The 27,133-nt window shown below is 38.8% G+C and overlaps 1 long non-coding RNA gene across 1 annotated transcript in view; it reads right to left on the reverse strand.

Annotated features, from left to right (window-relative positions):
* LOC131514622 (uncharacterized) overlaps positions 1 to 27,133 on the reverse strand; it is a 284,232-nt gene that overhangs the window by 105,003 nt on the left and 152,096 nt on the right. Inside the window, exon 2 of the long non-coding RNA XR_009263171.1 lies at positions 19,685 to 19,754. This is a non-coding gene — a long non-coding RNA (uncharacterized LOC131514622). The remainder of the gene's footprint in view (positions 1 to 19,684; positions 19,755 to 27,133) is intronic.

Genomic DNA, 27,133 nt, shown 5'->3' on the forward strand with positions numbered 1-27,133 from the left:
TGTTTATTGATTTTTTATTTTCTTAACATTTTGAACAATGGTGAGACAATACAGACCTCCCCTCCTTTAAAACACAAACACAAGGGTGTCTGGGCTCTGATGGTTAAGCATCCGACTTTGGCTCAGGTCATGATCTCATGGTCCATGAGTTCGAGCCCTGCACTAGGCTCTGTGCTGACAGCTCGGAGCCTGGAGACTGCTTTGGATTCTGTGTCTTCCTCTCTGTCTGCCCCTCTCCTGCTCATACTCTGTCTCTGTCTCTGTCTCTCTCTCTCTCTCTCTCCCTCCCTCTCTCTCCAAAATAAATAACATAAAAAGGTTTTTTTAAAAACATAAGCACAAAGATTTGTGGTCTGTTGCTTACTCCTGAAGATGATAAACAGAAGCACCTTAAAATGTTTTCTGATGAACGTGCTGCTAACTAAAACAATAAAAATACTAATAACTGAAAACAAATTTTTCATCCCTAGATTGATCTATCAGAACCACATGGCACATTGAATTCCCAGTCACTCTTAGGGTTGTATTGCTCTTTTAAAATTATTATTATGAATTAATTGAGAGCTCTTGGCCAATTTTTGCTCTGTGTATTTACTAGGAATCATTAGGCATGGTGTTTGTTTTCTATAGTGTTGACTCTCAATTCAACCGGCACTATTCAAATCATTATCCCCGGATTCAGCCCCAACTCAGCAGGAATGCTCAATTTACCACCACAGAGAGGTTGCCGATCTCAGAAGAATGATGGGAAAGCACAACAGCTGCTTTAAACAAATCTTACAAACACAATTTAGCACAGATACAGAACAGGAAGAGAAAATAAAGACTGACTAATTGCCAGTGGACCAGGGTGTGCCCTGAAGCCCTGAATCTGGAAATTATTAATTCTTATTTTTGCTCTCACCTCCCAAAGGTTCAGTGAGCACATTGATGTCTGGAGTAAAATCTACACAAGACGCATTTTCATCACGGCATCTGGTTCTATGGGAACTCCATTGCCTGCTTTCTTGCTGCCTTTAACCCTTTTGTCTGAAGTATGTTCTGGCAGCCAAAGACATGTCTGAGTTACTTTGTGTTTTCAGGGAATCCCACTTTCTCTTCACTCATAAAATCTGCAACCTGGTGTAGGGATGTTTGAAATCTGTTTCCTGAGTCCATACATTCTGGGGGACGATAATGGAGCTGTTTGCTGCACATCCACCCACATTTCAGTCGTCATCGTACCCAGAGGCGGAGGTTTCCTTTTGTCAATGATCTGTACTTAAAACCACAAACCTTGTGGTGATCAGTGAAACCATGTCTTGCCTGATGAATGGGGTAGCTATTAGATCTCTGTTCTTTTGTGAAAAGAATATAAAATAAGTGGGCATAAAAAGGAAAACTCATACAATTTTTAAGAGCAAAAGGACTCATGTTTGAAAAATAACATTAGATTTATTACACTATTGTTGGCATCAAGCCTAGATGCTTTGTTATATAAAAACATCTAAAAAAAAAAAGCAATCATTTTAAGAAGAGTAAAAAGAGCCTAAAATATGGCTCTCTCAAGTATCTTCCTTTATGGAGCTGGAACCAAATATGTTATGTTATGTGAATGAGATAAAACCACAATCAGTGGCCTTCCTCCTCCAAATAGAGGTGACTTCTCAAAACGGCATGGCGCCATCACACCATTTTCCATGTTGAGGATCATTGGCTAGATCGCAGCCACAATGATGAAAGTTCCCGAAGGAATGTTTTATAAATCCTTGTGGCAACATTTTCTCTAATTCCAGGCTGTAGGAGGTTACTAATGGCTCAGTATTTCTTTTTTTTCAATCTCAAATGGTATACTCCATTTTTTTTAACATAGAATATTCAGGAAATGATCCTCCAGCAATTTGAAGAAAGTAGTTAGGTCCATTAACTTCACATTGATTACTATGTAAACGTAGGGAACTCTAGATAAAGACATATGTTCTTAGAGAAGCTGATCTGCATAACACTATGCAAATCCATTCTCCCAATAAAACATGATGGATGGTGTGGATATGCAGATATTTGTGAATGGGGTTTGCTATCACATATAGGTATTAAGTTAAAATCTAACTTTGTAAGGTTTGTATGTGAACCACCTATGCAAGGTAAACAACTGTATTTACTTGAAAAGAAAGACTTTATATCTCTCAAAGCACTTGAGCAAATCAGGAAATAATACATTTAAATTTTTTTTAAAGTTTGTTCTATATTTGATGGTAGGATTGGGAATCTTCAGGCACCAATTTTACTCATTCATTTGTATGAAATTATGAGTAAAGCGTCAATTTAGGCTTAACTTCATTATAACTGTTTATCCACCACTTTCACTTATCCTATTTGAACCTTCTGTATAGGAAGAAACTTGAGCTCAAAAAATTTGAGTGCTGCCCTTTAAGGTCATTGAGAGTAATAGACGGAAATAGGATTAAAATCTCAGTATCTGACTCCAGAATCCATGGGCTAGCCCTTAGAACTGTGGTTTCAGTGACCCACAGAAAGAAACAGATTTAGACATTCATATCTGAGTTACAAGTTTTATAAAATAATGCTTATCCTTATTATATATAAATCACTATTATTTTTAAATGGTGTGTATATTCAAGCTGGCTGTGATGCATGGCTACAGTGATTTCACAACCAATGGATCACACTTCACAAATGGCCCTTACCATTTATTATACTTTGAAAAGCTGTCACAGGGCCCTTTATTGAAGGTCTGTCTCATGCAATCTCTATAGTGGCACAGGGTCCCATGCTCAGAGGGGCCCTTGATTTAATGCTCTGATGTCATCTTGAAATTCTTTGTGATTTTATCTCTGAACTTGTGTTTTGGAAGCCGAAGTCAAATGGGACAATGGAATATGAACTTGAGCAGAGATACATGAACTCTGCATGTCTGCTCTATCTTGCCACCCACTCACATCCAGCATTCAGGATGCCCTGTGAGCACAGAATTCCAGTGGACCCACAATGCCTGGGCATTCAGCAAGACTCAAAGTGAGTACAAGGTAAGTGTGCTATGCCTATGACTGAGTAAATAAGGTTCTCACAGCCTTGAGAAACCATGCTTTCAATCTAAACCTGAATTTGCTTCGAATGGGAAACAAGGCAGTGACACTCTAAGAAACACAAATTCCAAAGTGGCCTAATCATATCCTTTCTCACATATATTACTTCCCTGTATTAGCCAACCACTTAGGCTGAAAAGGATGATACAGAAGGAAAGAGAAAGATGCGGCCAACCAGAGTTCCTTTTCCTTTCAGTCCTTCCTTAATCATCAGTGAGACAGAGACAGGGTTGGTAGAAAGTGTGTGTGTCTCGAAGTGTCATAAAAACGGTTGATGTAGTTTTGTGCAGAGCTCTGATGTTCTGGTAAGAATGAAATACATATGCATGTATTAGTTGCGAAATACAAATTGTGTATTCTGCATATGAGCTAAACACCATTATATCTGCATTTAAAGATCACTGCACAGAACAAAGATGATCGATAAAATTCACGCAAATAACTTAAATTTTCTTAAAATGACGTTAAATAGCAAACGGAAAGCCATGACAAGTCAAGACAAGGAGACCACCAAAGAAAAAAGCTTGTTAGTACTTTCAAAGGCATGGTTTTCCTGGTTTTCAAATATGGGCCTGGCACTTGCATTTTGCTCTGGGCACTGCAAATTATGTAGCTGGCTGCAGTGGGTTAAGCAGTGGCCCTGCAAATGGCACATCTATTCCTAATCTCTGGAACCTGTGACTATTACTTTCTAAGGCCAAAGGGTGAGTATTATTTCATATGGCAAGAGATGTGATTAAGTTAAGGATCTTGAGAGGAGGAGCTATGTAGGATTACCTAGGTAGGCCCTAAATGCAATCATATGTATCCTTAGAAGACAGAAACACAGAGAAGAGGAAGAGGCAATACATCCTTAGAGGCAGAGGTTGGAATGATGTGGCCACAAGCCTTGGGCCATCAGAAGCTAAAGACACATGGGGTAGAATCTCTTCTAGAGCCTTGGCATGGAACGCAGCCTGGCAGACACTATGATTACAGACTTCTTGCCTCTAGAACTGTGAGAGAAAGTTCTGTTGCTTTAAGCCACCCCCTGCCTCTGCCTCCGGCCGTTTATGGTAATTTATTACAGAGCCCTAGGAAACTAATACCCCAGCTCTGTTTCATTGAACCCCTTTTCTCAAACTAGATGTGTGGGCCTTGCTCTAGAAAAGCTCACACTTGACAGTGGCCGGTAGAGAGCTCTCTCTTCTCTTGACAGAGCTGGACTTCATCATCCCTAACCATGAGGATGGTAGTGTTTGATCTTTCACACACTAGTTTTGCTCCCTTCTCTTGAGTCCGGACTTTCCATTTCCCCTTGGAAATGAAGAGCGTATCTTAATGTCCATACCCTCTAGACTGTCTTGAACAATGCTAATTTCATAGATAATTCCAATGGATTGCTGTTGATTGACTACAGGCTTGAACCGCTAATGAGGTTTTATTTTTTTCTATTTAACATTCAGAGAACTGGGGCGCCTGGGTGGCGCAGTCGGTTAAGCGTCCGACTTCAGCCAGGTCACGATCTCGCGGTCTGTGAGTTCGAGCCCCGCGTCAGGCTCTGGGCTGATGGCTCGGAGCCTGGAGCCTGTTTCCAATTCTGTGTGTCTTCCTCTCTCTCTGCCCCTCCCCCGTTCATGCTCTGTCTCTCTCTGTCCCAAAAAAAAAAAAAAACAAAAAAAAAACACCAACATTCAGAGAACTTATACCAGGGAACTAATCTCTTGTCCTTATTTGAAATGAACAGAGAAACCTTTAGTAATGAATCACAGCAAATATACTTTAACAAAGTGACCCTTATACAGGAACCTAAATGTGATTTAAATCCAAGAGGTCTAATAGCCTTACTTTGGTTGTTGAAGAAGGCCAGTCCCAAGTGTCATGTGTACCAGAGGCTTTCTTCTTGTTTTTTTTTAATGTTTATTTATTTATGTTAAGATAGAATGTGAGTGGGGGAGGGGTAGAGAGAGAGAGAGAGGGAAACAGAGAATCTGAAGTAAGCTCTAGACTCTCAGCTGTCAGTGCAGAGCCCAATTCTGGTCTCGAACCCACAAACTGTGAGATCATGACCTGAGCTGAAGTTGGATTGCTTAACCAACTGAGCCACCCAGGCGCTCCTGGAGGTCTTTCTTCTTTTTCTTTTCTTTGCTTTTAAAAATTTTTTTAAAAAATATTTATTTATTCTTGAGAGACAGAGACACAGAGCATGAGTGGGGGAGGGGCAGAGAGAGAGGGAGACACAGAATATGAAGCAGACTCCAGGCTCTGAGCTGTCAGCACAGAGCCAGACGTGGGGCTCAAACCCACAAACTGTGAGATCATGACCTGAGCCGAAGTCGGATGCTTAGCCAACTGAGCCACCCAGGCGCCCCCAGAGGTCTTTCTTCTATGTCAGATATTGCTCCTTTGATTATATGTGGTGCAGTTGAAGGCTAATAGGGGAGACATCTTGGGACAAGGATTTTCTTTATCTTTTGGATTAAAACTTAGAGCAGTCGGGGCGCCTGGGTGGCGCAGTCGGTTAAGCGTCCGACTTCAGCCAGGTCACGATCTCGCGGTCCGTGAGTTCGATCCCTGCGTCAGGCTCTGGGCTGATGGCTCGGAGCCTGGAGCCTGTTTCCCATTCTGTGTCTCCCTCTCTCTCTGCCCCTCCCCCGTTCATGCTCTGTCTCTCTCTGTCCCAAAAAATAAATAAAAAACGTTGAAAACAAAACAAAACAAAACTTAGAGCAGTCTGCATAGCAGGCACAGAACACAAGACTTGTTTACAGGATATATGGACCTTAATTTAAGCTTTCTTGTAATTTGTGGAATTTAATTTCTTTTAATTTTAGAAAATGGCCCATATTAAATTTAGTTTAGCAAATATTTACTATCTTCCCTGGAAGAAGCCCTTCCTAGTAAGCTGTGGGATCTACAAAAATGAGTAAGACACAATTCCTATCCTGAAGAGATGGACTCTCTAGTAAGGTCAAGCAATTTCATACATAACTTCAACCTGGTAACTGAGTCTATTAAAATATGTGCACACACACATATACACATACATACTCATGTACGCACCCCCCCTCCCCCCACCATGTGCGCCAAAGGCACACCAAAGAAGAGAGTAATTAGTTCTGAGAGGCATGGCTGGGGGTGGGTTCACTGGAGATTGTGATATTTGCACCACCTCTCAAAGAATAGAAATTTTGTCACTAGCCCACTAATTTTGAAGGAAGAATATTCTAGGAAGAGGCTCCACACAAGCCAGGAGAGTATAAGCACTGTGGTCACTGCAGGGCTCTGCTAGTATATCGATAATGTTTCTGGAGGTAGTGTGTGTGGGAAGATGTGGTGGGAGATGTGACTTGAAAAGGTGTTTGAACTCAATCACTAGCAGACTTACACATCAGGCTAAGGTCACCCTTTATTCCATAGGATGTGAGAAAGTTGGCAGGTTTTTGAGCAAAGGAAATATGTAACCCAAACTTGTGCCATGTTAATGAGGTATGGATTGAAGAGATAACGAGTTCAGTTGCAGACACAGCTATTACAAAGGTTTAAGGAAGAGTGGTTGGTCTTTTTTCAAGATCAGGTTTATTGAAGTATCAATTTATGGAGTAAAATTGACCCTTCTTGGTATATATAGTCCTATGACTTTTGACGTAGTTAATGTCTCCCCACACCCACACTCCTGGACAACAACCAGTTTTCTAATCCTATATGTTTGCTTTTCCAGAATGAGTTATAGACAGATTCATGTAGCCATTTGAGTTCGACTTCTATTATGCATAACATACTTGAGATTCATCCAAATTATGAGTATCGATAGTTATTTTTTATTGATAAGCAGTATTCCATTGTGTGGATATACTACAGTTTGTTTATCCATTCACCAGTTGGGTTATGTACACTTGGGTCATTTCCAGTTTTTGTTGATTATGAAAAAAAAGCCATTGTAAACATCTGCATGAAGATTTTTGTGGAAAACATAAATTTTCATTTCTCTTGGGTAAATAGTAAAGAGTGCGATTACTGGGTAGTATGGCAGATGTATATTTAACTTTACGAGAAACTGTCAAACTGTTTCCCATCTGCAGTGAATGAGAATTCTATTCCTCTGCATTCTCTCCAGCACTTGGTATTGTTGTTGCTATCTGTTAGGTGTGGGTGGTATCTCATTGCAGTCAAGTTTTTGTGCGTGTTGGAACATGTGCATTCATGTGAGAAAAGGGTCCATAACTCCATCAGGTTCTCAAGGGTCCATGAACCTGAACCTGAAGGTAAAGCATCATTGAATTACAAACTTGGAGAATGAGGAGTAGTCAGGGAAGCACGCCGAGAAGATCGAAGAAGAGTTTTAGAATGTAGAGCTTGCAATGCCAAGGGGGAGAAGAAAGCTTAAAAGGTGAACGAAGCAAAGGACACTGTCATCAGCAAGGGAAGGTTCCTGGTGATCTTGGAGAAGCCAATTCAGTGGAGTGGGAGGGGGGAGAGGTGAAAAATAGGAGTGTGCTGGTTTGAAGCACAAATGAAAAGTAAGTAAATGAAGCAGCATATACAGATCATTCCTCTAAGTATCATAATAAAAGAAAATCCAAACCAACTCCTGTTGCTAGAAAAATCACTTATAGGGAGCCCTTGGGGAGGTAATTTTGACAACAGTGAACAATGCCACTGGTATCAACATTAACTATTTTTTAAGAAATGTGGTCCTTTAGGGGCGCCTGGGTAGCTCAGTCGGTTAAGCATCCGACTTTGGCTCAGGTCATGATCTCATAGTTTGTGGGTTCGAGCCTCGCGTCAGTCTCTGTGCTGACAGCTCAGAGCCGAGAGCCTGCTTCAGATTCTGTGTCTCCCTCTCTCTCTTTGCTCTCCACTGCTTGCACTCTGTCTCTCTCCCAAGAACAAATAAAACATTTAAAAAAAATTTGTAATAATAAAAAAAGAAATGTGGTTCCTTAATGTGCATTGGATTTTATGGGCATTTACTTCAAGTTTCCCTGAGAAGCAAATTCACTTTACCACGGATGCCACTGACTTGGCTGGAAAGAACTTTTGGGCACATGGAGTGTTGCTGTGGCCGTAAGAGCTTTCCCCAAGTACATGTCCGAGGGTTTTACAACATGCAATAAGTGTGCTGTCAGGAAATTTTACAAGTCAGCTGACGCGTGCCGCGGCGCCTCAGTCACCCTCCTTTCCCGGACTGCAAGCTGCTGTGTACGACCTCAGCTAAGCTCTCTGGGCATCTGCCTCCAGCACAGAAAAGATGAGTACACTGAAATAAGGAAATCAGCATGTGGTCAGCTAGGATTCACCACTCCACTTTGTCTCTGATTACGAGAAAAGTTGTGGAAGGACAGGAGACGAGGCTTTACTAAAACTCAAACATATGAATTCAGAGAAGTTTTCTTTGTCATGAGGAAAAATTTAAATGTCAAAATGAACTATTCCTGTGTCTCTTTTTTTTTATTCCTGTGTCTTCTTTGAACACATCGGAGGAACGGGGAAGCAGGAAACACCTAAACTGCACTGTCCCTACCATTTCTCCTCAGCCTGTCTCTCTCTCTCTCTCTCTCTCTCTCTCTCTCTCTCTCACACACACACACACACACACACACACACACACACACGCACACATACACACATCTTGTCTCCATATCTTGATGCACACTACCTCAATATCCCATCCTTCAGTGCTTTTGTTTGGCAGCTACATGGTTTTAGGGCTGTGGGTAGCTTGTCTCCACGAGTGTATCTTTTTTTTTTTTCAACGTTTTTTTTTTTTTAATTTATTTTTGGGACAGAGAGAGACATAGCATGAACGGGGGAGGGGCAGAGAGAGAGGGAGACACAGAATCGGAAACAGGCTCCAGGCTCCGAGCCATCAGCCCAGAGCCTGACGCGGGGCTCGAACTCACGGACCGCGAGATCGTGACCTGGCTGAAGTCGGACGCTTAACCGACTGCGCCACCCAGGCGCCCCACACGAGTGTGTCTTTTAGGGGGCTAGAATGAGGATGGCACTTTAAAACCATTAGAAGACTGGAAATTTTATCTAGTGTCAGCCTCCTCCCCTTGTCTGAGAGGCTAGATTCACAGTTCCACTGGAATCCTTTATAAGTCAACGCTACTCCCTAGAATAGACCATAAAATGGATTGCTGCAGCAATTGTGGTCCTATGAAAAGTACAGAGGATGTGGCATCAAAGAGAGGAGTTTGAGACACAGTTTTGTCACATACTAGCCGTGTGACTGTCAGCAAGTTACTAATTCCTTTTCTGCCTCAGGATTTTCATCAATAAGATGGAAACAAATAGCTCCTAATTTATAATTTATCTTGTATTGGGCATCTAAATAATGCTGTGAAAGCTCATACAAACTCTAGAGGGTTTGACAGTTATTGGGCATTGCTATTATCACCCTCTACAAACCGGAAGCCATTGTGTCCATGCAGCGTGCTAGAAAACTTGACGGGCTCTGACGGTCTTGATTTCACTCTGCCCTTCCTCCCTGGGAGATGCCATCAGAGCGGTCCTTGCCAGGAAGTCTGTCTCCCTCTCCTCTCTGCCATGCCTTCCTTCTATCTTCTGGAAACAGACTAACTCATCTTGAAAGCTGTAATTCCTACAGCAGTGAGTTACCATACGTTCTGGGCTCTATAGCTCTCTCTTTTCTTTCCTTCACTTTCATATTATGAGAAAAGATAATTTTTTCAAAGTAACCTCTCCCCTACACCATCGAACTACTCCTTTCCCCATAGCATTGACTTCTGTCAATTGGTGGGATACCCTTGAATAGAAAATTTAGGGAAGCCCTGGTCCAAGTGAACCACGCCCCTGGCTATGAGGACGTGAACTGTGGATCTAACTGGTATCTAACTGGGCAGATAGCTATTTTCCTAAAATAGGTGGTCTTTGCCTGACACCATTACTCCACAAACATTCCCAGGATCTGCTCAACCATTTTCTGATCATGTTTCATCTGGATTTACCTGATATCAAATAAGGCACATTAAAAAAAAAAAAAAAAAAGCTTATGCAAACTAAAGCCCTTATCATCTCAGAGTCTTAGACAAAGCACCATGTGGTCAGACTGGTAGAAACAGAAAACTTGTCAAGGTGTGTGATAGATAAGATAAGTTAGCTTATGAGAAGCCAGGACCTAAGATACTGTCAATGTGAATCATGTTTTTTTTTCTGGCAGAATTGGGGCTACAAACTGCCCTTTGCCTGTCAGAATATAGCCCACTTCTTGGGCCAAGGATAGATGTGGCCCTTAAGGATTTCAAAACTGAGTGAAGACTTTGAAATAATGGTTGAGTAGCTGGTCAATATGTTGCTCATCACATGACCGAGTTGGAGACTATGGTCTCTTCTTGCTTCAAAGTTCCCTTGAGGAACGATGTGTTTTTTTGTTTGTGTTCTCTGATCTGCACTAAGTCAAAAAATAATGTAAAAAATGGAAAGTGGATAGGATGATTATGTACAGAGAAATTGTGTTATCTTTGCCTTTTATGAGACAAAACTGGGTAAGTCCTCTTTCTTTTAAACCCTGATTTTGTAAGTCTTATTTCTACGTACAGAGTCTAGTAGATAAAAGGCATTGGTAAATATTACTTGAGTGAAATAATATACGATATTGGCTTTTATAAGTGCCAGGAAGGTCTGTTCTGTGACACTCACTTGGCCTCCTCCCCAGCTCTCTATTTATAAAATGATTCTTGTGCCATTCCAAATCCCAATTGGAGGGGAAAGAATGAATAGGCCCTTAAAAGAAGGCCCAGAGAGATGCAGATTCCTAGCTTCTCTCAAATCTTTAACAATTATCTTTTCCCATTTTATCTGCTTGTAAAATCTCCAGATTGCTCTGGGATTAGATTATTCTGAGGCCAGCCTGTAGCCCTGGCAGAACTGATACCAGCTCCCCTCAAGTTGGGGCCTCTTAGAGATGTGCTGTTCCAGTCCTTTTTTTACAGAAGGCAAGTGGACCCCAGAAAGGTGATTGTATTGGCCTTTCCTTGGTCATCTAGGTTTGGAAGATTTTCATTTTGGATAGTCAGTGACTGTTTAATTAAAGTGGCGATTTACTATATTTACTCATACTCACTTCCCAGGAGGAAGGTGCCAGGGTTTTCAAGTCCACAGCTGAACTGTTCTGTGGCAACCCCATTCATTAGTCAAGCTTTCTTTAGAGGCTATTTGCCAGCACGGTGATCGTCATAGGAGCTTGCTTGTGAGTGCCCTGGCTGATCTGGATCCCTCTCACCCAAAGGGCAAACCCTCTTTGGCACTGCAGAAAACAACAGGTTATTAATTGGATGAAAAATGAATAAATGTCATTATGGAACCTACTTCCTTAGGAGCAAAATATCTTTAGGTACATAATTCAGATCAGAAAAACACTATGTATCAGCAACGAAGATAAATACCATAGGCTGTGCATTTTCATCTGTGCTTGACTTTATGGGATTAGCTTTATTGGATGAACTCAAAGGAACTTCTCAAAGCTCAGCTGAATTTTATTTTACAGTCAGCAGGGAGTACATAACATGGAAAATTAGTTTCTGAGAAGAGATGATTCATGAATAAACATAGACACAGAGCTATCAAATGGTTAATACCCATGCGAACTACAGTCCAGGGCCCTCATTTATGGTATGATTCATGAATGCCAAATAGAAGGAAAAAGTTCACTTTTAAAACCATTAGCCCAATGATAAGATCTTTGAGAATCTCATCCAAAGCACCATTCCCTGACTATTGAGAGTTTCTTAATGTTTGTGGGAGATAACCTCTTGACTTTCTTTTTCTGCAATAAGCCTTGTCTGGTGAACCTGGAGTTCGACGGAAAAAGATAACACCTTCCCTCCTGTGGACTTTGACAAATGACAAGTTCTGAGTCTACTGGAACCACTTTATTCTTATCCAGAGAAATCTAAGTGTCAGCATGTTCTTTTTAGTTAAATCACTCACTTTCTAATTTTTGCTTCACCTTTGACATAGCATTTTGTTATGTGGCTACAGCTTGAGCAAAGATTATGGTATTGTTAAAAGGTTAAATTCAGTAATAATTTTAACCTCGTGCAGGTTTGTGAAATTCAGAGATAATGACTATACCAGCTACCTTGTGATTCAGGGGCAGGGAGGCAGTTTTCACATATGAAGCTAATATCCCACAGCTACCTTAGCAGCACATTTAACACACAGGTAACCAGGGTGGTGTTATATGACCAAACATGGAGCTTGCAGTTGCACTGACCAACATTCAAATCCCAATGCTGCCCCTTTCTGGCTGTGTTTTCTGCTTGACAAACTACTCAATTTTGTTAAATTCCATTTTCTCATTTGTTGAAATGGAGCCACATTCCTACGTCATAGAGCTGTCGTATCGGTGAGATAATATGTGAAAAAAAAAACCCCAAAAACTACACATAGCACTTGATATGTAGTAAGTACTCAATACATGCTGATTTTCCAATCTCTCCACCTTGAGACCAAAGGGGCTTGGATTATCAGAAGGTCATAATTATTATATGGTTTCAACTATCCACTGATCCTGGAATATAAACTTCAAGGGCAGTAGGAGAATAAAGCTCACATATCCATAGCTTCAAAATGGATTAATTATTTATGTTAGCATAATTGTGAAAACCTACAATGCCTTGGAAACAAAAGTTTCATACCACCTTAGAAGGGGACTCTTTGTGGAAGCACATCTTTCCACTGCTGAGAGAGTCTGCCTTTCTTAGCCATTCTTTTTTCTCTCCAAGTAGCTTAGGAAGTTAGCCTCATTATCTCCTCTAGTACAAAAGGCCTATAATCAACGGGAGAAATTTCCCTGCTACATGAATCCACTAATGCTTTCTTTCCTCACATAAATGAAGTGGCATTCATTTATGACATGAGGATTGAAGAGGAAAAGAAGACACATAGAGAAAGTAATGGTATTAGCATCAGTCATGATAAAGATGGCTAATGTTTAAAAAAAAAAGATGGCTAATGTTTATTAAGCTGTATGTCAACTATTTTGCAAACATCTCTTTTAATGCTTGCAACATCCCTATGAAAAGAGTAATATTATCAATTTCATTTACAGTTTGAAGAAACTAAGGTACCTAACCTGTCCAAGGTTATCTCTCTAGGAGCACAGAGGTGGAAATTCAAACATAGGTCATCTGAATGCAGAACCATGTTCTATAAACCATTACACTGTTGGGAGCAGTGAATTAACAAAAGGGAGAGCTACAATGGGAGCTCACTCATCATGTTAGTCTAGTGGGCAATTGCCCAGCCATGATGTCCTCCTGGGGGGACATCATAATACCCCATGAGGTTCCCAGGGGATCCTTACTGTTCTTTAAGGAAAGTGAAGATTGTATCATATCTACATCTACTGTTACACAAATAAAGAGTAGAGTTTGGGAAAGTATTACTTGTCAATATCAATTTATCCTGGTAAGACTGAAAGGTACTTGGGAATCACCAGTACCTGGCTCATGACTTAATAATAGTTAAATTTCTAACAATTGAAGAAATGGTATGTATGGAATCTCTAGTGGTTTCCTGATTAGATGGGATTCTGCCTTACTCTGAATCTATCATTTCTTTCCATTGCATGTAAAAACAAACTAATTTAAAAATGGGCAGAGAATATATTGTGCCTATAGAATAGAAGAATATTGTTAAAATGTACATACTACTCAAAGCAATCTACAGATTCAATGCAATCCCTATCAAAATACAATGCACTTTTCACAGAACTAGAAAAAATAATCCTAAAGTTTGTATGGAACCACAAAGCATAGAATAGCCAAATCAATCTTAAGAAAGAAGAACAAAGCTGGAGGTATCACACTTCTTGATTTCAAACTATACTACAAAGGTATTGTAATCAAAACAGTATGGAACTGGCACAAAAACAGATCAATGGAACAGAACCAAGAATCTAGGAATAAACCCATGCGGATACAGTCAATTAATGTTTAACAAAGGAGGCAAGAACATACAATAAGGAGAAAACAATCTCTTCAATAAATGGAGTTGGGAAAACTGGAGAATGAAACTAGACCACTTTCTTTATCATATACAAATATGAACTCAAAATGGATTGAAGACTTAAATGGAAGACCAGAAACCATAAAAATCCTAGAAGAAAACATAAGGGGAACAAATGGGACCACATCAAACAAAAAAGTTTTTTCACGGCAAAGGAAACTATCAGTGAAACTAAAAGAAAACCTACCGAATGGGAGAAGATATTTGCAAATGGTATAATTGATAGGGGGTTAAAATCCAAAATATATAAAGAATTCACATAAATCAATATAAAAAATCAAGTTAAAAGATTGGCAAAGGACCTGAATAGACATTTCTCCAAAGAAGACATACAGATGGTCAACAGACACATGAAAAGATGTTCAACATCACTAATCATCAGAGAAATGCAAGTGAAAACCACAATAAAATATCACCTCATACCTGTTAGAATGATTATTATCAGAAGACAAGAAATAACAAGTTTGGCAAGGATGTGGAGAAAAGGGAACCCTCATCACTGTTGGTGGAAATACAAAATGGTATAGCCACTGTGGAAAACAGTATGGAGGTTCCTCAAAAAATTAAAAATAGAATTAGCATCTGATCCAGCAATCTGACCTCTGAGTGTTTTTATTCAAAGAAAATAAAACACTAACTTGAAAAGATATCTGCACCCACATATTCATTGCAGCATCATATATAATAGCCATGATACAGAAACAACCTAAGTGTCCATCAATAAATGAATGGATAAAGAAAATGTGTGTATGCACACACATGCACGCACACACACACACACACACACACACACACACACTGGAATATTATTCAGTTATAAAAATAAAGGAAAATTTGCCATTTGCAAGAACATGGATGGATCTTGAGGACATTCTAGTAAATGAAATCAGTCAGACAGAAAAAGACAAATACTGAACGATCTCATATGTGGAATCTTAAAAAATTTGAGCTCATATGTACAGAGAACAGATTAGTAGTTGATAGTGGTGGGGTTAGGTAGGGGATGGGCAAAATGGAAGGGGGCCAAAAGGTACCAACTTCCAGTTGTGAAATAAATAAGTCATGGGTGAATGTAGAGGGTATAATGCTAATTAAAATAGGTCAGTCAGAGAAAGACAAATACCGCATAATTTCACTCATATGTGGAATTTAAGAAACAAAACAAAGAAAGAAAGAAAGAAAAAGAGAGACCAACACCACCAACAACAAAAACACACCAGACTTAAATACAAAGAACAAACTGGTGGTTGTCAGATTAAGATAGGTAGGGGGACAGGTGAAATAGATAAAGGGGATTAAAAGTACCTTTATCATGATGAGCACTGAGAAAGTATAAAATTGTTGAATCATTATGTTATAAAACTGAAACTAACATAACACTGTATGTTAATTATACTTCAGTAAATAAATATAAGCCACAGGGATGTAATGTACATCATGGGTAACTATAGTTAATAATACCATATTGTATATTTGAAATTGCTAAAAAAAAAGTAGATCTTAAAATGGTACTAGGGGTTCTTACCTTTTTGTGCCACGGACCCATTTAACAGTCTGGTGAAGCCCTTGGAACCTTTTCTCAGAATAATATATTAAAAAATTTTTTTAAGTCTGTATTTATTTTTAAGAGATAGTATGAGCAGGGGACAGGCAGAGAGAGGGGGACAGAGGATCCAAAGCAGGTTCTGCACTGACAGCAGCAAGCCTGATGAGGGGCTTGAACTCACAAACCACGAGACATGACCCAAAGCAAAGTCAGACACTCAACCAACTGAGCCCTCCGGGAGCTCCCCAGAATAATATATATTAAATACACAAAAGATACAATGTTATAAAACAAACTAATCAAACTTCAGTTATCCAAGTACTTTAAAAATCAAATCTGTAATTAGTAATAAATGCATTAAATAATAAGACCTAAAGGTAGGTTTAATAGCAACAGGAAATTTCAAGTGTGTGCTAAGTATAAATGTTAATTTGAGATAGCTAGGACAACTGAATGGAATATGAAAATATCTGAATTCCAATGGTGACAAAAACAAACGTGCTGGTAATGCTATCAAAGTTTACTGCTCATGTCTATATTTGAAAGAAATGTGAAGTTCCAAAGTTTAGTAACAATTTTTCATTGGATTTTTTTTCGTTTAAGTTCAAAGACCCTCCTTAATTCAAGGCTCATACCTTGGCCCCAGGTACAACCTTGGATTGATGTCAGATAGGGTTTAGTACAGTGTGGCTCATAGTGAGAACTCTATAAATTACTCGTTATGCAAAGACTTCCTCTTAGGAATTGAAATGATGTAATTCCAGTAGAGTGAGCCACATGAAATTGCAAATTTTGTAGGTAAAAAAAAAAAAAATCAAATTTGAGCAATTTCATGTGATTCAATCTAATATAATTTAGGAACCATATAAAGTAACTTGTGAAACTATTTTAATTCTTTAGTCTATGAGGTTTTTTTTTTCTTTCCTAAGAAAGTGTATATTAGCTTAATGTTTTTTTGAAAGTATAAACTATTCAGAATTATGTGTTTGCCTGTTTCTGTGGGTTCTTTCCAGTATTTGTTGACAAAGACAAATGGGTATTTGGGTATTTGGAGATTTATGATTCTTCTTAACATACATCTTTATCTTCTTAATTATAGAACATTTGTTATGCCTGTGATTTACTCATTCCTAATGATTCATTTAAACCTGAAAAATCTCTCCTATGTTGCCAAAAAGTTTAGCCTTATTAATCTAGAGGAAGCCCATGACCTAGGCGCATTTAGTTTTGACATATTATTTGGAAAGATAATTTAAGGTTTTTCAGTCACCCATAAATGAGTATCAAGTGTAGTCACAGAAGTAAGGTACCCTGCGCAGCACTACACTCTTTCTGTATTGAAAGAATGGAGGCAAGGGGAAATTTCAGTTACTTGATAAAAATTTAAGTTCTTAAAACAGTGTTCCCATTGCAGGTTTCCTTCCCTATAGCCCCAATTAGTGGTAAAATCTGAGGGTAGAGATTCTCTTTGTCTTGTGCATTGTAATATCCTGGCACAGAGCAGACATTCAATAAATGTTTGTTGAATGAAAGAATGAAGAGATGACGAAATAAAGAAATACTAGCTCCACTAAGTGTTCTTCTCACCTCTGGCTGAAAAAAGAGAAGAATCAGTATGTTATGTTTCTGGTTTGGTTTGCCATTAACATTCAAATGTTAACTTTACACTTTCCGAAATATTGTCAATTCAATAAAATATAATCAAATGGGAGAGAAATAATTAGCTTTGTGAGCATATTAAAAAAACATTGCTTTTAAAGATAATTCATTCTTTTTCACACGATGCAGAATAAAATCAAGCAAATAAACAAGACTGTGGAGTTTGACTTAAGTAAAATATGCCACCTGTGAAGCATTACCAAGTTCTTTAGAGGCATCTGTGTCCATTCAAACTACTGACCATATTATTAAAAGTTTGGTTGTTTATTATGGAAAATATGCTCACAGGAATATTATGGAAAATATACTGATAGGAAAATACTAAAAACACATGGCACATAGTAGGCACTCAAAAATAACATGCTAATCGGATTGATTAATCTGATAAAAATACCATTTTGTTGTTTTACTTTTTGTGTTTTAAAATTAGTGACAAAATGAGCATCTTTCACATGTTTATTAATCATTTCTTTTGCTCTGAGCTATTTCCTTTGCCTTTCTTATTAATACTGGGTTCTTCATATTTTTGTAATTGATCTATGAGAGCTCAATCTTTCATCCTAAAAGTTGACAATATTTTTCCTAGTTTAACAAGGTCTTTTGGCACTGTGTATGTGTGTGTTTGCCATGTCAAGAATGAATATTATTCTGTTTTTTAAAAGGTCTTTTCATGGATCACCTGGGTGGCTCAGTCTGTTAAGCATCTGACTCTTGATTTCTGCTCAGGTCATGCATGATCTTGTGGTTTGTGAGGTCGGGCACCACATCAAGTTCCGTGCCTGACAGTGCGGAGCCTACTTGTGATTCTCTCTCTCTCTCTCTCTCTCTCTCTCTCTCTGCCCCTCCCCTGCTCATTTTCTCTCTCTAAATAAATAAACATTTAAAAAAATTTTTAAAAAGGTCTTTTCAGCACAATATCATAAAAATATTTACAGTTTTGTTTAATTTTTTTACAATTTAATTTTTTTACACTCACATTTTTGATCTATCTAACTTGGGGATAAGAAATTTGTAGAGATATAGCTTTATTATTTTCCAAATGGTTATTTAGGCATCCCTGATTTTTTCACTGTAAACCTGTTTTTTCCCCCACTCTCTGGAAAACCCAGCTTTATCAAAGTCACCCTGTCATAAACTTGTGATTATTTCTGAGTTCTTTCCATTGAGCTTTCTATTGTTGCAAACCACAATTACAGTTGGTTAATCCACACTTGCTATTTTCTTTCCCAGAATTTTCTTTGCTATTCTTGCATGTTTATTTTTCAGACAAACTTTACAGTCATTTTGCAAATTCCCATGAACTCGTGACTTTGATTAGAGTTGTAGGACCATTTAACCCAGTGCCTGATACATAGTGTGAGCTATAATAGTAGTTTTAATACAAATTATGATTACCACACCAAATATAATGATAGATATGAAGAGGATTAACATCTTTACAATACTGAGTCTTCTTATCCAAGAGAAAACTTGGATACTTTCCATTTATTTAAACTTAAAAAAATAAAAAAACCTACCTCAGTAGTTGAATGGTTTTTCTAGTCTACTCACTGCTTACTCTAGCTCTTCTCTCTTGCAAAAATTATTTTACATCTTCCTCTTTTTCCTTAAATCTCCTTTTCCAGTGTCTATACTTTTATAGAGAAAGTCAATATGACCTGGCTACACACAGCTCCCGCATCTTCCTCCAAATTAGTAAGCCTACCTTCATTTACATTCCTTCTCCCCTTCTCCACCCCAGTTACAAATGATCTTCATGTTCCTAAGTCCAGCAGTCATTTCTATGCCTCATTCGACTTGACTTCTCAGCAGATCATTTAACATAGTTCGCTATTTATTTCTTACATACTCTCTAACTTCCTCTTCCCTAAGATCACTTTTGGGTTTTTAACTCCTTTTGACTGCTCCTTCTAAGTTTCCTTGACCTTTAAATGTTCAATTTCATCAGGAATTTCCTCTGGGCCTCTTCTTTTCTTTCTCTTCCCTCTCTCCCTTAATGACTGTAGCTACCCCCTTGACTTTAAATATCATCTATATGCCAAGACTTAAAGCTTTATCTCTGGCCCATATCTCTGTTTCTGTGTTCCAGTTGGACATACCTACTTGACTACTTGAAATCCCCACTTGGAATTCTTGCTGGCATCTTATCCTAGATTTAAAATTGAACCAAACTACCCCCTACCCCACTTCCGATCTGTACTTCCTCTAATCCTCCCCACCTGAGAATATGGCTTTTCCATCCACTCCACTGCCCATTCCAAAATCCGGGTATAATCTATGCCATCAACAGCTCGCATTCAAATCGTTACCAAACCTGTCCATTCACTGATTCCCATCTTCACCACCCCCACCCAATTCCAAGAATTGCATCACTAACCTGGACTCTAGGACAGCTTCCTTTTTTCTGCATATTTGTAGGTATCCTTTCCAACCAGGCTGTTCTTTACCTGTAAGTCAAAGTAATAGTTTAAAAATATAGGCTGAAATTATTAGTGCCTTGCTTAAAGCTTTTTAGTGGATCCTCATTATTCTCCAAATAAAGTTACTATAATTCCAAGGTCCAGTATGTTTTGTTCCCAAACTCTTTCTTTAGCATTGTCTTCTGTCAACCTTCCTTATGATTCTTTACTGAAACCCCACTCCCTGAAATGTGATGATCTTCTATTTTTCTCCTCTTTTTTGTTTGACCAATTCCTATTCATTCTTAGGCTTCACTTTAAATGTTATATCATCAGGAAGGCCTTTTTTGACCCTTTAGTATAGACTAGATTCTAATACTGTATGCACTTACAGCACCTTATACTTTTCCTCTACGTTATAGTAGTTATCATATAGTTATTTTTTTATGATCTATGTCTATTATTATATTGTATTCTACATGATGTCAGGGACTATCAATTTTTAAAAACTTTTTATTTTAAGTTAATAGTAGAGTCCCATGCAGTTATAAGACACAGTACAGAGAGTTCTTGATTTCCTCTAATGGCAACAACTTGAATAACCAGAGTACAAGATTGCAACCAGGAAATTAACATCAATAGAATCTTCCAACCTGATTCAGGGATTACCAGTTTTACATGTGCTAATGTGTGCTAATGTGTGCTAATGTGTGTGTGTGTGTGTGTGTTGTTCCTTCACGTTTGATCACATGGAGATTCATGTGACCACCGTAGCAGTCAAGATGCAGAACAGTTCAGTTAAAAGGATACCTCTTTATAGCCACACTCCCATCCCTCCCTATGACTTCTTATATTGCAACATGTCTAGGACTTAAGATAGAACTTGGTATCTAGTGGATATTAAAAGTATATCTGTTAAATGAATAAAATTCATAAATTACATAATTTATTAAAGCTGAAAACCATTAAAAGAACAATTAACCACAACCCAAAAGGATTTGGGAATTCATGGAAGGAAAATTTATCAAAATAATATCCCATTACAATATTTTTAAAAAGAAGAGTTGATAGCCAAAAAATTAAAATTTTGTGTCAATCTCAAGATAAAGATTTTTTCAAAATACAGAACTATTCTTTTTCTTTTTCTTTTTTTTATAGAGAGAGTGCAGGTAGGGGAGAGAGACAGAGGGAGAAAGAGAATCTTAAGCAGGCTCCACGCTCATCATGGAGCCCAATGAAGGGCTTGATCCTACAACCCTGGGATCATGACCTGAGCCGAAAAAGAGATGCTCAATGGACCAAGCTGCCCAGATGCCCCTAGAACTATTCTTAATATGATAAATGAAACTGCTCTAAAAGGAAAGCAAGTATTAATACATGGTAAAACATGTTAGCCCCTTTGAAGAGGAATGTTTGCTGTCACTATTATTATTCTTTGTAGTTTTAGAATCTTGTCAATGTAATAAGATATGAAAAAAAATTTGAGCTTATCACTCCTTGCAGGAAGAGAGAAGGTTTGCTGGAGAATGAAATGAATGGTGAATTGTGGAGTGTCTCTGTTACAAGGTATTGGAAAGGACTTAAATAATTTGGCTTGTGTCAAGTGACTTTGGGGCGGGTTTAAGGAAGCAGGGCTTAACAGTGGACAGGATGTGGTCATGAAAATGGGGATAACTCTATGAGTGGCTACCTTAATAAATCTTTTCTAGAGGTATAGGAGACTGGGCCAAGGCTAGAGCTGTAACTGGTAAAAATCAACAATCACACATATTAGTCAAAATAGGAATATATTTGGTATTTTGTGGCTTGGACATTGTTCATGTTTTGTCTGTGCTCAGACATAATTACAGAGTGGTCTTGTTTTTGTCTGGATTCATGATAGTCACAGTATGGACTTGTCTGATGCTAATAGTCTATGAAATTGTGGATATTTAATGGAAGAACACCAAGGCCTGACTTGTAGTACCAGACCAGCTCCAGGATGTCAGGGATTATTTTTTTTTTCTCAAGGCAATTATCATTATTTGCAAACCATATTAATGTCTATATACAACCACTGTAATAAGAAATTAACTTTATCAAAACAGTATATTATTTGGTAATATTTGTATGAAAGACAAAGGCAAGCTATCCATATCATCTATATCAGCAATAGGTCATTAAAAAATTTTTTTTAGTGTTTATTTATTTTTGAGAGAGAGAGAGAGAGAGAGAGAGAGAGAGACAGAGTCCAAGCTGGGGGTGGGGGGTAGAGAGAAAGGGAGACACAGAATTCAAAGCAGGCTCCAAGCTTCGAGCTGTCAGCACAGAGCCCGACATGGGGCTTGAACTCAAGAACCATGAGATCATGACCTGAGCTGAAGTAGGACATTTAACCGACTGAGCCACCCAGGTGCCCCAGGTCATTTTAAAATAATAAAAAATAGACTTCTTTCATAATAGAAAACAGATATATGAACTAAGATTAGACTTAGTAAGATATGTTAAGGAATTTAGTTAGAGAAAACAAAAAAAATTTGTACTCATACATAGAAGATGACTCATTTAGAAATGGTCTTAATAAATATGGTACCCTTCTTTTTGTATATTTTGTAGCACTCACCTACTTCAGGTATCTACTTTCCCATGTATCAGAATGCCTTATTATGAAGGGAAAGCTGTAATACCAAGAGTTCTTTGCTAAGTGCATTTGAGTGACTGGTCTATCAAATGAAAGGAACAGGAAAAAGCTGGTGAGACACTATAAATCTTTGTATTTTCTAAGAAATCAATTCTAAGGTTAACTTAAGAAGAAGAAAAACAGGGGCGCCTGGGTGGCGCAGTCGGTTAAGCGTCCGACTTCAGCCAGGTCACGATCTCGCGGTCCGTGAGTTCGAGCCCCGCGTCAGGCTCTGGGCTGATGGCTCGGAGCCTGGAGCCTGTTTCCGATTCTGTGTCTCCCTCTCTCTCTGCCCCTCCCCCGTTCATGCTCTGTCTCTCTCTGTCCCAAAAATAAATAAAAAAACGTTGAAAAAAAAAAATTAAAAAAAAAAAAAAAAGAAGAAGAAAAACAAAAGAATGTAACTTCTAAACATCTATAGCTTATCAATAGGGATTGGCATGGGTTATAAATGAAGCAATACATGATCTTATCAAATCATGATATATTAGTGATAGGGGAAAGATTTTTTATTAACCAAGATATGAATAAAAGGGGGTAAAGTGAGAAATGACCCCAAAATCCAAAATTGTTTTATCATGTGATAACATAAGATCCTTCCCTTGTTCTATGAGAGGCAACAGTTATGGAGGAAGGAGCATGTTTATGGAAATTAGATTTCTAGCTACATATTCCTTCTCTTCAATTTACTAGGCTGTGGAACCTTGAGCACGTTATTCAAATTCTCTGAGTTTCAGGGGCACCTGAGTGGCTCAGTCAGTTAAGCGTCAGACCCTTGATTTTGACTCAAGTCATGATCTCACGGTTCTTGAGTTCAAGCCCTGAGTTGAGCTCCTAGATGAGAGTAAGGTGCTGGTTTGGGAGTCTCTCTCTCCCTCTGCCCCTCCCCTGCTGGCAAGCCCAGGCTCTCTCACTTTCTCTCTGCCCCTCCCCTGCGTCCAAGCTCACATTCTCTCTCAAAATAAATAAATAAACTTAAATTCTCTGAGTTTCAGTTTCTTCATCTGGAAATGTGGTAGATGTGCAACACATGGCACTTTACAATGATCACATGAGACAATATGTTAAAAATAAAAACTACCTTACTACTGACGCAGAGCAGTTCTCAGAAAAGAAAATGCTGATATCCTACATATACATTCCTCCTCTCCATTTTCTCCTGAGATTGACTTAGAAGAGAAATTTAGATTACAGTTCTGAAAAATATCTGACATTAAACATTATGAACCCTAATGCCTAACTCTAAACACAGTGTAAGTTTAGGAACTGTGCCTTATGGTGGTAAGTTTAAAAGGCTTTAAAAGAGGGGGACAAAACGTAAGAGACTCTTAAATATGGAGAACAAACAGAGGGTTACTGGAGGGGTTGTGGGAGGGTGGATGGGCTAAATGGGTAAAGGGCATTAAGGAATCTACTCCTGAAAGCATTGTTGCACTATATGCTAACTAACTTGGACGTAAATTTAAAAAAAAATTAAAATAAAATATAGTTGAAAAGAAAGTCTTTTTAAAAAGACATTCAGGGGTGCCTGGGTGGCTCAGTCGGTTGAGCATCTGACTTCAGCTCAGGTCATGATCTCACGGTTTGTGAGTTCAATCCCCACGTCGGGCTCTGTGCTAACATCTTGGAACCTGGAGCCTGCTTCAGATTCTGTGTCTCCCTCTCTCTCTCTGCCCCTACTCTGCTTGCGCTCTCTTTCTCTCTCTTTCTCAAATAAACATTAAAAAAGAAAAAGACATTGAGACAACCACTTTAAAGGGGTTCTGGTCACCAATTCCAATATGAGGGGAGTGAGTCCAACACAACACCAAGCAATTCTCTGGCACCAGATGGGTGTCTTACAAATCAACTCAATTTTGACACTCTTTACCTGAATAGAGCATCAGATTCCACAGGTTAAGGGCTCAGTCCCACAAGACCATCCCACCCCTTCAGATGCTAATCACAAGCCCAGATGGTCACCTGTACATCTCACAGATTGGCTAGACATCAGAGGTTCCTGCAGCCCCCTCCTTGGGTTCAGTTAAGAGCTTTAAACACAGAACTCAGGAAAACATTTTACTTACTAGATCACAGGTCTTTTTAATAGAGGGATATAATTCTGGAACAGCCAGATGGAAGTGATGCACAGGGGAAAATGTGGGGAAGGGGCCCAGAGCTCCCATGCCCTCTTCAGACATGTCACTCTCTTCTCATCTTCTTGTATTTATTAGCTCGGAAACTCTCTGAACCCCCTCCTCTTTGGGGTTTTTATAGAGGCTTCATTACACAGCAAAGATTGATTAAATTATTAGCCACTGGTGAATTGAATCAAGCTCCAGCCCCTCTCCCTTCCAGGGCAGACGAGGGAGGTAGGACTGAAAGTTCCCACCCTCTAATTAATCATGGTTGGTTCTCTGGCAACCAGCCCCCATCCCTAGGTGCTTCTAAAAGCCACCTCATTAACACAAACCCAGTGATGGTAGAAAGGGGATTGTGAGGAACAAGATACCCATTTCACCTTTATGGCTCTGAAGCGTTTTCAGGAACTGAGGACACAAGACCAAATGTTATAATATAAGATTGCTCTTATTGCTCTGAAACTTGCAAAAGGGAGCTGAGACAGGATCTCTGGATGAATATCAAATATAGGCGAGAAATATATTTTGGTAACCTGAATAACCAAATATATAGTTCTTATAAATCACCCTATCGCATACCTCTTCTGAGCTTCTTTGACGTTAGGCCATTCTAAGACTTTCTGTTCCTCCTGGTGCAAAGAGGAGCACCTCTGGCCCACTAACAGTACAATTAAAATACCAGATGACAATCACAGCTGTTGGAAAATGAAGCCCCTGGAGTTTCTTAATTGAAATACCACCACAGAAATGTGACTCTTACTACTTTCTACCAGGCTTTCATTGGAGACCTGATCAAATACCACCAGAGAATTGTCTCCCTTGATTATCTTGTGAAACTCCTGGGATCTGCCATCACACCCTGGATTTTCCTCAGAGAGGAAAGGGTTTCCTCAGAGTCAGAAAGGATTTCAAAGCATTCTTCCTCAAGGGGTGGCTTCTAAAGCACCGCCCTCCCCCCCCCACCCCCTTCCCCCTCAACAGGTTAGGATTTGCCTGTGGCTATGAGACACACTATTAAAGGCCAACTTGCAGCTGTCACTCAAGCCTCTGACTCTACCCACTCCCCTTCTCTATCTGGTGACTTGCCAGCCTCTAAGACGGAGACTGCTGTTTCCCTGCGGGGGAGGGTGAGGCGCGGGGCGGGGGTGGGGGGGGTGTCGGGGGGGTGGTAACCTTGTCTGGTGCTGACTTAGTGGAGACTTTGCTCATCTCTGCGCTTCTCTAAAGCTGAACACACACCAGAGACATTTACAAACCCGACTGGGAATGAACTTGGAACCACCAAGTTCAAGTCTCTTGTGAGCCAAATCATTATTTAATCAAGTTGGTGGATGTGGAAGAAAAGAGCAAAACCACTTAAATGTGGACGATAATAGTCCCTGACTTCACCTCTACTTGTGAGAAATAATCATTCTTCTCAGTGACACATACAGTAAGTCAGAAGATTGCCATTTACTGCTCTTGCTTTTAGTGGATTCCTCATCATTATATATGGCATTCCGTCATCAGCAAAACCTTAGATTTCATTGACATATAGGTTATAAATTCATCTTGGAAAAAATAAGACTACTTTTCTGGCATGAATATATAATATGTGAGCATATACAACTTAGTTCAGTCTTAATTTAATTATAATATGCAGTATCTCATAACTTATTTGTGTTTTCATCTTATCCACACTTTTTTAAAGGTCCATCTTAAAAATGCATCTCTGATGCATAACTTTCTTCCTATTCAATATTTTTTTAGTTGAGATTTTTAAAAATGAAGGCACTATTTTTGTTCATTTCTCCTTAAATATTGCTGAATGTTCTTTGAAAATATTAATTACTTATTGAAAGAGAAATAAATATACGGGAGGAAAAGGATTTTTATTGCAAATATTTGAATATTATAAAATCATTACTAATTGGCCTACATGAATATTAACATTCTTCAGCCCTAAAAAAAAGTCTAGACTGTAAATATATGATAGCTATCACTGCAGTTTCTTTGCCAGAAGCACTTTATAGATATTAATCTCCATTTATCTTCACATCACTCCCAATAAGGTAGATAATGTATTTTAGCTATTTTTAAAATATATGATGCACTTGAGACTTTTAAAAAGTGAAATACATTTTTCAAAGTTACACAGCTATTAGTGACAGAGCTAGGATCCAAAATTATATAATAATTCATTTTTAACATAGTGAGATAGCTTTTATTCCCTTCTAGGATGTGATAGACAGTAATTTTACCAAGTTTACAATTAACAGATTAATCAACTAAACAAATGTAGCAGCTATAAATTTCAACATACTCAGGTGTGCAAGAACAGCATGTTCCCTATGGATTAAAGCAGCTTAATTTTTGATTGTTAGTCCTGTTATTCTCAATATTTCTAGCATCCTCACCTACCCCAACAATGCATCTCATACTGTCCAGGGACCTAACATGATACCATGAGAAGAGGGGCTTTTTGTAAGACCGTCCCTAGTCAGGGGTGCCTGGGTGGTTCAGTCAGTTGAGTGTCTGACTCTTGATTTCAGCTCAGGTCATGATCACAGAGTTGTGGGATTGAGCCCCACATTGGGCTCCAAGCTGAGCGTGTAGCCTGCTTGAGATTCTCCCCCTCTCCCTTTGCCCCTTTCCCCCACTTGCATGCT

The sequence above is a fragment of the Neofelis nebulosa genome, chromosome 6 (genome assembly GCF_028018385.1).
Source record: "Neofelis nebulosa isolate mNeoNeb1 chromosome 6, mNeoNeb1.pri, whole genome shotgun sequence".
NCBI lineage: Eukaryota > Metazoa > Chordata > Mammalia > Carnivora > Felidae > Neofelis > Neofelis nebulosa.